This window comes from Monodelphis domestica, chromosome 3 (genome assembly GCF_027887165.1).
Source record: "Monodelphis domestica isolate mMonDom1 chromosome 3, mMonDom1.pri, whole genome shotgun sequence".
In the NCBI taxonomy this organism is placed as follows: domain Eukaryota; kingdom Metazoa; phylum Chordata; class Mammalia; order Didelphimorphia; family Didelphidae; genus Monodelphis; species Monodelphis domestica.
The window spans coordinates 73,100,505-73,115,559 of record NC_077229.1 but is presented as its reverse complement, the minus strand read 5'-3'; positions in this window follow the sequence as shown (position 1 = coordinate 73,115,559).

Here is a 15,055-nt window from a genome sequence, read left to right as displayed (position 1 = left end):
GGGAAAGGGATATTGAGAGAGAGAAACATACTGAGGAAGAAGAGGAGGACAACCAGGGGATTCAGATGATTGAGAGCCAGGCCTAGAGACAGCGAGTCCTGAGTTCAAATTTGACCTCAGATACATCTTGGCTCTGTGCCCTTGGCCAAGTCATTTAACTCCCATTGCCTAGTGCTTACTGCACTTCTGACTAGATGAAAGGGTAAGGGGTTTGGGGGAGGAAAGAGAGAGAGAGAGAGAGAGAGAGAGAGAGAGAGAGAGAGAGAGAGAGAGAGAGAGAGAGAGAGAGAGAGAGAGAATAATACTAGCTAACATTTTAGAGAGCTAGAGATTTTGCAGACCATTTTCCATACATTGAGAGAAGCTGAGTGGTATGGTGTCAAGAGAGCTGGACTCAGAGCCAGGAAGATCCAAGTTCAAGTTTTGCTTCTGACACATACCAGGTTATGTGATTTGAACAAGTCAGTTCATCTCTCAGTGCTGTGGGCATCTATCCAGCACCAAAGTTGCTGAGGAGGTATTGATCTGCATTGGTAGAGAAAGTTCTTATTTTTTCCAGCTGAGAGCTATCTACACTAAAGAAATAACATGTCCAATATTAATCCTTGTCCCTTTCATACTTAATTTCCTTTGTGACACAACAGCCATGAGAGGTAGATTACCACAGGGATTGCCATTCCCATTTTACAAATTAGAAAAGCGAGAAGCCCAAAAAGTTAAGTGCCTTGTCTACAGTCACACATCTAATAAGTGCCAGAAGAGGGAATTGAACTCCAAGTCCAGAACCTCTTCACTACACCCCAGCACTATAGAGACAAAAAAAAAGAGCCTCAGAGACAGAGCAGAGAGAAAGAGAGGATAAAAGAAGCCCCCCCCCCTCCTCTGCCCCCAAGGGAAGAGGCCAGAGAAGATACTGCTTTGTCATCGCTCTTCTACCCTCACACCTCCCTTCAGCAGCCCAGTTTGGATTAGAAAGGTAAAGCCCATCCCCTGAAGGCTGCCAGGCTAATGGAGTATGATCTGTTTGTTCAGAGTCATCATGTTCCAATGTACCTATAAGAAAGACCAGAGAAGAAGCTATTCTCCATTCAAAGACCCTGTGAAGACATAGAGAAGCCAAGCCTGAGAGAGATGTGCCCACTCAGAACAGACAAAAAGAGAAGAGAAAAAATGCTGAAGGCCAGAGAGGAGAAAGGCACAGATTAAACAGCAAGGCACTGAGACAGGCATAGAAGAGAGGGTCAGAAAGACATCCAGAGAAGGGAAAGACCTAGACACATATGTAAGGGAAACAGTGAGTACAGAGACACCTAGAGAGAAGACAAAGAAAGAGGCAATGGAACAGAGCTGTCCCTTAAGGGAGGGAGGGAAGGAAGGAAGGAAAGAAGGAAGGAAGGAAGGAAGGAAGGAAGGAAGGAAGGAAGGAAGGAAGGAAGGAAGGAAGGAAGGAAGGAAGGAAGGAAGGAAGGAAGGAAGGAAGGAAGGAAGGAAGAAAAATGATGGAAGGAGATCAAAACAGAGAGAAGTTATGAATAAGCTTGTAGAAAAGAGAGACTGAGATAGAGACTAAGCATAGAAAGAAGAAAAAGAAGCACACAGGGATAGATAAGTAAAGACAAATGCCAAAATACATAGAAGTGAAGGGATGTGACTATTTTCATCAGTACCTTGTGCCTGCTTCTACATTTATTGGTGCAGTGGATAGAGGACTAGGCCCGAAGTCAGGATGACTCATTTTCCTGGGTTCAAATCTGGCCTCAGATACTACTAGCAGCTGTGGGACCCTGGGTAAGTCACTTAACCCTCTTTGGCTCAGTTTTATCATCTGTAAAATGTAGAAAGAAATGGCAAACTATTCCAGTATCTTTACCAAGAAAACCCCAAATGTGATCACAGAGCAATGGACATGACTGAAACAACTGAACATTGAGCCAGAGTATCAAACAGTAGACATCCTCTACCACTGCTTCCTTTTCACAAATGAAGAAACTGAGGTTGAGAGAGATTAAGGTACTTGCCTAGCATCATAAAGCTTTATTAAATTGTTTCATGAGGTGAAGGAAGTCTTCTCTATGTTTAGACACTCTCACTGAGAGGAGAACGGTGGTTATTGGTCTCTTAGCTGTTCAGGAGTGGGTAGCCCCACAGGAGAACCCACACAGAAAACTAATTTGCTCTAGCCTGATCAGTTCCTAACCTCTCCATCTTTTCTCCATGTGCTGGAGCCTCCACCCCTTGTCTTCCCCCTCCCCTTCCTTTTTCCCACTGACTAATTCTTTTCCCCCTCTTTTTTCACTTAAGCACCATGGAGATTAGTTCTAACCAAGTCTGCTGGGGATGCCTGCCTCAGTGTTGTGGATGTAGATATCTTGTTCTCCAACATTGTGTGTGTGCTGTGTGTCTTATGAGCGGATACGAGCGGATTGATGCCTATATGCCTCACTAGGGCATTCACTCATGGCTGGAGCATGTGATTGTACATGTGAATACATGTGTGATCTAGGTTTATGTGTATGCACATTCATGCTGTGGGTATGACAGGGTGGATGTACACTAGCCCAGGACCCTGCTTATAGGATCTTGGTGGAGGGCAAGGGGAACAGTAATAGGACCCTCCCTCTTGACCCTTGTGCTGAAGGACTCTGGTGTCTTGCCCAGAAATAATGACTTGCCATGACACAGTCATTTCTCTCCCCTTCTAAGCCAGTATGGAGGCCATTATCACCTCATTTCCCTACCTCAGGAAAACTCAGCCCTCCCTCTCAGCTCTGTTGGGCCCCCTGCAGCTAACTCATCACCACCCCCCACCTCTATGATGGCTCCCACTGAGCCTCTCCTGAATTTGTTTTAATCAGTGCCCATTAGCGCATCTGGCAGCAGCCTCAGATAATGCCCCTAATGAAAAAATATCTGCTTGCACTCCGGGCAAGCGCTTAAGGGAAATCAGAATGTGTTCTAGGAGTGGGAGGGAGAGGAGGGAGAAGGCTGGAGAGGGCACGAGGGTGTACATCTAGATGAGAAAGGCAGAGCCAGTGAGAATCTCAGAACCCTGAACACCTCTTCTGTTCAATAATGTAAAAGCTGTAACAGTCCACAGAGTATAGAACAGAGGGACTGGGAGTGCCCTCAAAACAGATCAAGCACTCACCAAGGATAAGCACCTGCTATGGTCCAAGTAATGGAAACAATGCAGAGCTGCACAGGATTCTATGAGGTCAGGGTAGGAAGGAAGTGCATTTCAGGCTTGAGGGACAGCTTAGGCAAAGTCACAGAGATGAGAGATGCAAAGTCATTTGTAAGAAAGCTAGTTTGCCTGGAACATAAAGTGAGAGGGAGTAGCATGTCATAAGCCTGGAGAAGGAAGTTGGAAACAGGCTTTCATTCTGACAATAAAGAAGAATCTATATTTGATCCTAGAGGTAATAGGGAGCCACTAGAGCTCATTGAGCAAGGGAGTAACAGGGTCAAAATTGTGCTTTGAGAAGATTGTTATGGCAGCTGTTTGGGGGATGGATTGAAGATGGGAGAAATTTAAGGGTAGAAAACCAATTAGCCTCCTGGTGCAATAGTTTGGGCAGGAAATCAACAGGGAAGACCTGAATGAGAGTGCTGCCATATGAGTAGAAAGGAGGGAATCCATGGAAGAGGTCATAGAATCAGAGATCAGAGAGTGCCAGAGCTATGAGAATCTTTAAAGGTCATCAAATCTGACTTCTTCATTTTGTAAAGGCGAAAGCTGAAGCCCAGAGAAAGAAAGAGTCTTCCAAGGACCGAGAAAGCCAGTGTCTAAGCTGGAACTCAAAACTTAAAGTCTCCCAAATCCCAGCCTAAGTTTCATTCTACCATATCACCCTGGGAGTTCTCAGGACTGCACAAAAGGAGCAGCCCTTAAGTGTCTACATGATTGTGTGCTGGTATGAGTGTGTGTACATACGAGTCTGACTGCACAGGTCTATGTCCATTCAATTTAATTCAGCAAACGTGTATTAAATACTTCCTATTAGTTGGGTGCTGTGTTAGGCAAAGGACTTGAACAAAATCTAAAACTCCTCCCTCTGACTTATCTTCTCCCCCTCCAATTCTTCCCAAAATTCATTCCTCTTCCACCCTCACCGTTACCTTCCCAGGCCATCACACTGCATTGGCATGACTTTCTTCCCTTCCCAGTTGGAGCTAACCAACATGACGAGTCTGCTCTCAGTGCCCTCACCCCTTCTACTGTAGCCAATCCTTGGCCAGTGCCCAGCTAGTATGAACCCCACCATCAGCTTTACTCACTCCTCCTCACATGCAACCGAATGGAGCTGGAGGAAGTCAAAGAACTGTGCTGGCCAGCGTTCATTGAAGGCTCTTCCCAGAATGACTTTCCTACCATGTTGGCTGCTCCACAACTCTTTTCTCTTCAGGCCTTCCACAGTATCCCCTGCCTAATCCCTCTCAGCAGAGGGCTTCCTGGCACACTTGAGTGAGAAAACAGAAAACATTCTCCAGTAGGCTCCTTGTCTCCCCTACTTCACATCTCAAACCCCTTGGCATTATCCCCCATTCTCTCCTCTTTTGCTCCAGCTTCTGCTTAAGAGGCAACCCTCATTGCCAAGATCAGTCCCTCTCTTTATGCCATTAATCTCATCCCATCCTTTCTCCTCTAACATCTATCTTCTCTCTGTTTCTCTGACACTGTCTGTCTCTCTCCCTTGGCTCCTTCTCTACTGCCTCTGAACAAGTTCCAGTCTTTTCCATCCTTAAAAAAAAATCTTGGGGAAGCTGGGCATCTCAGTGTATTGACAGCCAGGCCTAGAGATGGGAGGTCCTGGGTTTAAATGTGGCCTCAGACACTTCCTAGCTGTGTGACCCTGGGCAAGTCACTTAACCCCCATTGCCTAATCCTTACCACTCTTCTGTCTTGGAGCCAGTGTATAGTATTAATTCTATAGTGGAAGGTAAGGGTTTAAAAATTAAAAACCCTGTTCTTGGCACTACCACCCCTAAAGCTATTACCCTATATCTCTGCTCCCTTTCACAGGCAAGCCAAATTCCTAGAAAAAGCTGTCTACCTTCACCTCCACTTCTGTCCTTCCACTTTTCTCAACCTCTTGTTACATGGCTTTGAACCTCATCATTGAACTGAAACTGTTCTCTCCAAGGTTACTAATGATCTCTTAATTGCCAAATCTAATGACCTGTTCTGTCATCACCCTTCTTGACATCTCTGCAGCATTTGACACCATTTAACATCCTGCTCTCCTGGATGCTCTCCTTTCCTTAGACTTTCCTGACATTCTTTACCTCTACTTGTCTGGTTATTTCTCCTTTATCTCCTTTGCCACATCACCATCCATGTTATCATAGTCATTTTTTTTTCAGTGATGTCTGACTCTTCCTGATCTCCTTATAGATTCTCTTGGCAAGGATACTGGTAAGGTTTTCTATTTCCTTCTCCAGATCACTTTACACATGGGGAAACTGAGGCATACAAAGTGAAGTGACTTCCCCAGTGACAAATAAGCTAGCAAGTATCTGATGCTAGATTTGAATGCAGGACTTCCTGACTCCAGGCTCAGTGCTTTATCCATTGTGAAATCAATGCTCCATTCTCCTAGATATTCTCCTTTCCTTAGGTTTTCCTGACATTTTTATTTCTACCCATCTGGCTGCTCCTTCTTTATCTCCTTTTCACTGTCCATGACCCACTCCCTACCTCCAAGACTTTCCTTAACCCTATTGTTTGCTATAGCTAAGTGGCACAGGAAGTAGAATCAGGAAGACCAGACTTCAAATTCGGCCTCAGACCCAAACTAGTGTGACTCTGGGCAAGTCAGTTAACTATTTGTAGCCTGACCACTCTCAGCCTCAGTTTCCTTATCTGTAAAGTAGGGATAATAAAAGGACTGCTGCACCTTGTATAGCTCTTTCCAAACCTTAAAGTGCTGTAGAATCCTCCTTGTTGTTATCATCATCATCATCATCATCATCATCATCATCATTATTATAGCTCCCCCTCTCCTGGTGATCTCATCAGTTTTCTTGGGCTCAATTATCTGGATGAAGATGACTCCAGATCTCTATATATTTACCTCTCAGTCTCTTTCCTGAGCCCAAGACCTACATCTCCAACTGCCTACTAGATATTTCCAAGTGGATGGCCCATGGGCAGCTTAAACCAAACATGTCCAAAAGAGAACTTGTTTTCATCTTGGCTAACCCATTCCTCTCTTAACTGCCTGATGTCCGTTCCTGGCATCCATCGCCATCATTTCAGTAAGCGGTGTCCACAGCCTTGAAGCCATCCTGGACTCACACTTTTCCCTGAAGCCTCTCAACCATTCAGTGGCAAGTCTTGTCAGGTCTGTCTCCACCACATCTCTTGCATCCGTTCCCTTCTCTCCAATCCCACAGCCTCAGCCCCAGATGGGGTCTTCATCTCTTGCCTAGACTTTTGCAATAGCCCCCTAATTAGTCTCATTCTCTCTTCTTCCCAATCCATCCCCAACACAGCTGCTGAACTAATATGGCCAAAGTATAAATCTAACCTTATTGCTCCTCTGCTCAAGAAATGGGCATCTCCCTATTATCTCTGGGGTCAAATGCACAATTTTTAACTTTACAGTGAAATCCCAGAGCAGAGAGCAGCTAGGTGATTTAGTGAATGGAGAACCAGGTCTAGAGACTGGAGGTTCTGGATTCAAATCTGACCTCAGAAACTTCCTAGCTGTGTGACCCAGGGCAAGTCACTTAACCCCCAATGCCTAGCCCTTACTACTCTTCTGCCTTGGAACCAATATACAGTATTGATTCTAAGATGGAAAATGAGGGTTAAAATAAAAAGTCCATGCTAATGTTGCTCAGTCCTACCTTTTCAGGCTTACTCTACATCACTCTTTCATGCATTCTGCCTTCCAGCCAAAATGACCTACTTGCTCCCTGTTCATGCAAATCTATCTCCCACCTCTGTGCTTTTGCATAGGTCTCCCCCTCATACCCAAAATATGCTTCTTTAAAAATTGGTTTAATTATTATTTTTAAATTAAAACCCTTACCTTCCATTTTAGAATCAATACTGTGTATTGGTTTTAAGGCAGAAGAGTGGTAAGGGCTAGGCAATGGGGGTCAAGTGACTTGCTCAGGGTCACACAGCTAGGAAGTATCTGAGGTCAAATTTGAACCCAGGACCTCCTGTCTCTGCCAAAATATGCTTTTTGCTCTCCAGTTCTGGGAATTCCCAGGTTCCTTCAGGGCTCAAATGCCACCATCTACAGAAGGCCTTTCCTGATACTTCTTGATGATAGAGTCCTTCTCTATTAAAATGACTTTATCTTGACCTTGTATGTATTTTATATGTATTTCGAAGTTAACATGTATTTATTAAACACCTACTGTGTGCCAAACACTGTGCTACCCTGTGGACATCTTATATCCAGAGAAATCTTAAGTTCATTTTTTGCTTTTTACCCCTTAATTTTAGTCTTAGAATCAAAATTAAATATCAGTTCAAAGGTGGAAGAGTGGTAAGGGCTAAGCAATGGGAGTTAAATGACTTGCCCAGGGTCACACAGATAAGAAGTGTCCAAGTCCAGATTTGAACCCAGAACCTCCAGGCCTGGCTCTCTATCCACTGAGCCCCTATCCATTCCTCAACAAGTACTGTGTTCTTGACACTATACTAATCTGTTGACATTTTGTACTCAGGGGGAATCAGAGCTCTTTGAGAGCCATGACTCATTTTTGTCTAGCTAATAGTAGGAGCTAAATAAGTGCTTATTGAATGAATACAAAGGTAAAAATGAAGCAGATCTTGCTCTTGGGGAGCTTACATTGTACTGGGGAGTGGGGGGACAATACAGACAGAGATAAGGAAATATAATTTATGTATGAAATAAAATAAATACTAATATTGGAAAAAGGTCACTAACAAGAAGAGGAGTGAAGAATGCCTCAGGTGGCACTTGAGATGAACCTTGAAGAGACCTAGGGATTCCTGGAAGCAGAAGTGATGAGGAAAGGCATTCTAGGCATGGGGAACAGCCTGAGCAAAGTCAAGGAGGCAGGAAATGGAATATCATTTATGAAGAACAGCAAGCCAACCAGTTTGAGTAAGGCAAAGTGCAAAAGGGGGAATCATGTGAAATAAGTCTGCAAAGATAGGCTGGTGTCAGATGGCGAGAGGGCTTTAAATGCCAAGCTAAGGAATCTGTATGTTATCTTAGAACCTATGGGAAGACCCTAAAGTTCTAATAAGGTATCTGTTTATCTAGCTTTCTCTTCCCCTGCCCCAATGGGGTCCAGTAAGCCATAAGAAAAGAGGGTTAAATTTTTCCTTTGAGGGGGCAGCTGGGTAGCTCAGTGGATTGAGAGCCAGGCCTAGAGAGGGGAGGTCCTAGGTTCAAGTCTGGCCTCAGACACTTCCCAGCTGTGTGACCCTGGGCAAGTCACTTGACCCCCATTGCCTAACCCTTACCACTCTTTCTGCCTTGGAGCCAATACACAGTATTGACTCCAAGATGAAAGGTGAGGGTTTTAAAAAAAAAACCAAAAACTTTCCCTTTGTATCTCTGAAATGCAAGAATTAGATCAGATGAGGGCAGAGCTTCTTAAACACATTTTTATTGAAATCTTTTGTTTTATATAATCCACGTTTCCCAATATATCTCTTCTTCCTCTCCCTCCCAGAGAATAAAAGAATAAGAAAGAGGAAAAATAGTTTGACACAAATAGGAAGAAAGTAAGTATTTATTAAGCACTGTGCTAACTAAGTACTTTACAACTGTCATCATCCTCGTTTTACAGCAGACAAAACTGAGCCAGCAAAATTGAAGTGATTTGCCCTGCCCAGGATCAGTCACATAAATATTAAGTGTCTCAGGCTGGATTTGAAGTCAGGATCTCCTGACTCCAGGCCGGGTGCTCTGTCCACTGAGCCACCGTGAAGTGGACCAAGAAGCCTGGCATCCTCTGTAATATCCATATGACAAAGTAGAGCAGGAAGTACCTTTTCATCTTTCTTCTTTGGGGACGCCCAGCCACGGCCACCATATTTGCACAAATTCTGTTTTTATTGTTTCATGGCGGTTCTTTCCATTGCTGTAGTCATTGGGTATATTGTTTTCCTGGTTCTGCTCACCTCACTTTGTATCAGTTCCTATGAATCTTGCCATGCTTCTCTGGAATCATCATATTCATTGTTGCTAATGACACAGCAACTTGGTTCCCAACGGATGGACATATACTTTGTTTCTCGTTCTTTGCTACTACAAAAACACTGTTTTCGCTATTTAAGGGGGAAGGGGATTGGTTCTTCCACACGTCCCTCAGTGTTATATTCTATTCCCCCTAAGCTACCTTCCCAGAAGGCCGCTGCTATGGTTTCTAGGTTACCCCATCCATACGGCTCTTCCACTATAGCTTGAGTCCATCTCCACAGATGGACTTCCCATTAACAATCAGCCAGGAGACACCATTTGTTCTTGGGCTCTTGGCCATTTATTCAGCATGCAGGGGAAGACTGGGCAGGAACAGCATGCGGTAGCAATAAGGCACACAAATCAGGAACCCACAGGACCAAAGCAATTCACAGCTGTGGAACTAAAGGGACCCAATGTTCTTTCTTTCCTAATGGAGTCCTCATAAAAGTCCCCCCTTCCCCCCAAGAGGCTCTCTGCCTCAGTCTGCTGCAGTCCAAAACTCCACTCTAAATTGCCAGGAGTAGCTCTCTCTCGAGTTCATCACTGCCTTTTTTTCTTTGCTGACAGAGGTCTTCCCTCTTGAAGCTGCTTCCAGGCTTGGCCTCAACTGTCACTCTTTGTCTGAATCTGTCTGGAGTGCGCCTTTACTCTCTCCACAAGGCCTCCAGCTCTCCCAAACCGGTTCTCCAGTTGCTAGATGGGATATCTAGCTTCTCAACTAGAGGACAAAGGAGGAAGGAGAGAGAGGAAAGGAAATCCTTTCTTCTTCTCCTACCATCCTGCCCTAACCATAAGATAGATTCTTATGGAACTGCTAAGCACATGAGGCAGTTCAGTGGCCCAGAGGACAGAGCACTGGACCTGAAGGCAGGAAGACCTGAGCTAAAATTCAGCCTCACATACCTACTATGTGACTCTGGACAAGTCACTTAATCTCTGTCTGCCTCAGTTTCTTCAACCATAAAATGGAAATAACAATAGTGCCTAACTCCAAAGGTTGATTAATATTAGGATCTAGTGAAATATTTATAAATTACCTGGCATATAATAGGTGCTTGATAAATGCTTATTTCCTTTCTCCTTCTATCCATCCTCCTTGATTATTTAAAGCCCTTCAAGAGAATTAAATATATATATATGGCAGATAAATAGCTCAATATATAAGGCCCTGGGTCTGGAGTCAGGAAGACCTGAGTTCAAATCCAGCCTTAGATGCTTACTAGCTTTGTGACCTTGGTCAAGTCACTTAACTTCTGTTTGCTGGTTTGCCACTGGAGAAGGAAATGGCAAACGACTTCAGTGTCTTTGCCAAGTTGGACACAACTGAATGTATATATACAATATCCCATTTTCTATTTATAAAAGCACAGCCCCTGGCACATAATATGTGCCATGTAAGTACTTGTTCCCTTTGCCCTGTAAGATTACCACCAATTTTTGCTAATCTAACAACTCCTCTCTACTGACTCAGTCAGAGGGAGGGGTTCCTATTCTGTAAGGGCATATTAGGAGGTAACACATTAAAACTTTGCTGTCTGTGATTATAGCTGGTGGCCAAATCAATTTAGCAGAAAGGAGGGGAACCAGATTCCCCTCCTTACCCCATCACATTTTTCTAAACCATTACCTTCTGGATTAATGTATTGATAGAAGTATGGATTGATTAGCTATGCAGGCTAGGAAGTTGGAGTTAAGTGACTTGCCCAGGGACACACAGCTAGGAAGTGTCTGAGACTAGATTTGAACTTAAGTCCTCCCAACTCCAGGTCTGGGGCTCTTCCACAGTGCTGCCTAGCTGCCCCCCAACTCCATCATTTTTACAGTGTGTATCTAGACTTTATTTCTTATCACTGGACTCCTTGCCATATATATCCAGCAGGGCAATCTCTAGGTCAAAGGCTATGGAAATTCTAATAACTTTCTTCAATAATTCCTTATTGCTTTCCAGAATGGTTGGACTAGTTCACAACTCCACCAAGAGCACATTTTGCGTCCATCTTTCCACAGATCCTCCATTATTAACTGTTGTTAATAATTTTTTCATCTTCTTGGCCTCAATTTATCACTTGTGTGTGTGTGTGCACTGCGCGCATGCATGCACATGCCTTCTGTTTCTTAAGTTTTGTGATTCTCTTACTCAAATCTACTTGTCATCAGCCTTAGAAGTGAACGCCTGTCTTGGGGAATCTTGCTTTGCCTTTATTTGTCCCTACAAGCTTCTTACTCCCATTTGGGAAAAGGAAAAAGTTGGGATCACCAGTAACGCTTGGAGCTCCCCATCACATGGGTTCCCTTTCTTCAATGTTCTCATTCTAGATACAGTGATGGTGAACCTTTTAGAGGTGGAGTGCCAGATCCCACCCCCCAGACTGAGTTGTGGGCACACCCTGACTCCCCTTACCCTACACAGGAGAGAGAAAGCACTCCCATTTGGCTGCTGGGTGGAGGGGCAGGTGAAGTGAGAAATGTCTTCAGAGTGTGTAGAGAGGGGGAGGAGAGTGGCCCCAGTGCTCTGCTCCTGTCCAGCTCTGCTGCCTGTGAGCCCCTCACCTTACCCATTGTGAGTTCCCATTGGGCTGCCAGACAGAGGGGTTGTGATGTGAAAAAATATCATCAGGCATGGTGGAGAGGAGGAGGGGAGCAGCTCCACCAAAGTCCCTCTGTCTTTCTAGTAATGAACTCTGGGAGTGGGAGAATGGGGAGGGAGGGTGGCTGCATGCCCACAGAGAGCTCTCTACATGCCATCTTTGGCATCTGTGCCATAGGTTTGCCATCACTGTTCTAGAACTCCTTGGGGAATGAGTTTCCATCTCACCCTTCTGGCACTCTTCTCTGCTTCCTATATGCAGAAAGAGACCAGCACTGGGAGTCCCAAGCCTTGAGCTCCAGTCCTAGTTCTGCCACTACCCGGGGGACACTGGGCAAACCCTCCCTCTCTCTGGGCTTCTCCAGGAAAATGAGGGAGTTGAACAAAATGTCCCCATATATTCCTTCCAGTTGATATTCTGCAGCCTATGACAGAGAGCCCTCCCATTGCTGAAGTCTGTGTTCTAAGGGCCTTCCTACTCTGCAGTTGTGTTCTCCAAGGGACTGCTTAGCTGAGATGTTCTGTGTCTGAAGGGCTCTCCCACCTCTGACTTTCTCTGTTCTAAGGGCCCTTCCAACCCTGATATTCTCTAAGGGTCCTCCTGGATCTGACACTGTGTGCTCTAATAGCTCTCTCTGCTGTGATATTCTGTATTCTAAGAGCCCTGCAAGCTCCACAGTTCTCTCTTCTAAGGTAGCTTTCTTCTCTTCTGTGTTCTGGGCTGTAAAGACACTCCCAGCTTTGACTGTAAGAGAGTGATCTCTGTTCTTGCACAGGGTTTGCTGGGGAGTTGGAGGGTCTCTGCGGGAAGCAGCTGCCACCTCTGCCTAAATTAGAAGCTCCGTTACCAATAGTCACCTATTTCTAAGAGTATAACCCTACTACTACTAATCATCGATTGCCGTAGGGGTTCTGAACAGCCTTACGCACATTATTATCTCAGCTGATTATCCCAACATCACAGAGCCACAGTCAATACAAAGATTCTTAAGGGGGGGAAAAAAAGATTCTCAGCCCCATTTTACAGATGAGGTAACTGAAGGGGGGCCAGTACGCCCAGGGTCACACAGCTAATTCGGGTCAGAAGCAGGAGAGGCGGGCATCTAACTGGGAATCTCTTCTAACTGCCACGAGAGAGTAAATCCCATTTCTACACTGACAATGTTTGCAAAGCACAATTGTCGCGCTACCGTGGGGAAGCGAGGAGCCATAGGGATCGCACCCGCAACCTCGTCTTAAAGCCCTCGGAGCCCAGAAGACCACGTAGGAGCCTTTTATGCGCACCACGCCGTCTCAGGAGCGCGCTGAGCCCTGCCCCTCCCCACCCCTCCCATCTCCTGGACTTCCCCGCCCCACCCCCACGCCCGCACACAACTCACCTCCGCCACCTAGCGGCCGAAGAGCGACAGTGCGAGTCTCTGCCTGCCTGTCTGCCTAGGGCAAACCCATCACATCACCCTCCACTTGAGGACAGGGTCCACCCAAACTAGGGAGGGAGGCAGGGACTGGTGCCTCTTAAATGCCATGGTTTCCAGCCCTTTCCCTTTTTAAGTGAACTAATTGGGACTGTCGACTAGCGGTTTGAACATCCAAAATCATGTTGAGAGAATTCGAGCTGAAAGAGACCTTAGAGATCATGTCAGTCAGTCAACAGACATTTATTAAGCACCTGCTCTGTGCTAAACGCTAGGGGAAGGATCTGTTCCAATTCCCTCTTTTCACAGATAAGAAAACTGAGGTCTACAGAGAAGAAAGTGGTTTAGGATGCAAAATTTGGAGCTATAAGGGAACCTAGAGGCTATCCAGCTCAACCCCCTCATTTTACAGATGAGACAACTGAGGCCCAGAGAAATCAAGTGATTTGACCTAGATCACACACAGCAAGTAAACACCAAAGGTGAGATTTGAACCCAAGTCTTCTGCATTTCAGGTCACGCACATATCTACTAATGCTGCCTCTCCTGCTTGCCCACGGTCACTCAAGGAATCAGTGGAGAGAGAGAGAGAGAGAGAGAGAGAGAGAGAGAGAGAGAGAGAGAGAGAGAGAGAGAGAGAGAGAGAGAGAGAGAGAGAGAGAGATCCTGTTGATAAGTTTTAAAGAATCCCCTGGGCATACATGAATGAGTCTCAGAATAGACTCAGAGGTTCTAGTCTCATCTCAGTCACAAAGTTAACTTTAGCTAAATCACTTCCCCTTTCAGATCTGCAGCTTCCTCATCTGCAAAATGGGTAGTTTAGGCTACATGGGCCTCTAGGCCCTCAGGGACATTACTAGCTCTGGTTGAAGGTAGATTTTTGAAACAAAATCTGTAGGCAGGAATTAGAACTGATAGATCAGGGACATCTACGTGGCTCAATGGATTTTGAGATAGGCCTAAAGACTGGAGGTCCTGGGTTCAAATCTGCATTCAGACATTTCCTACCTAAATGTATTGATTCTAAGAAGGTATGGATTTTTAAAAAATTGATGTACCTTCCCCAAAAGAAATAATGTGCAAAGCCAGTCCCCTCCTGGGGATGAGAAATCTCCTGAAATAGGAGGAGCCAGTTATGGGAGAAGCTCATCTGGGATTTAAACAACCTGCTCTCTGGGAAGAGTGGGACTTCCTCTACCACTGACATCCTTTAATTCTTGGCTCAGTGGAAAAAGCTGCTTAATACTAGTGCCTTTCCTCTGATGATTATCCCCAATTAAGATTGTACAAAGCTGTTTGCATGTTGTCTTCCCTATTAGACAGTAAACTCCTTGAAGGCAAAGATATCTTTTCTCTTTTTTTTGCATCCCTGGCACTTGGCACACTGCCTAGCTTAATAAATGCTATTGATTGCCTAAATTAGGACACAGAGGACCTGGTCCAGCCTTACCTAGGCAAATCAACCTCTCTGTCTAGGCCTCAGTTTCTTCATTTGTAATGAGGACATTTGGACAAGATGACCACTGAGGACCCTTCTAACATTACATCTGTGATCCTAGGATTCTTCATTCTTCATTCCTAAGAACCCTCATCTGCCTCCATCCTTACTTGGAGAACTATACTCTTAATTTCTTCCTCTCCTCTGGTCCTTTCCCTGCTCAAGTTCTTTCTACCTCCCCTTCTAGAGCTTGAGAAGTATAGCCAGAGAATGAAGAGGTAGAAGGATAGGAATGAAGAATGGCAGGGGGTTTCAGTCTTTTAATGTGATAGGATTCCATAGAGGACTTCAGAGGGTCCAAAGCACCTCCTCTCTACCCCACAAACACATAGACATGCTCCAAAGGGCAGGGCTCAAAGCCTGGGCATCTCCCAGG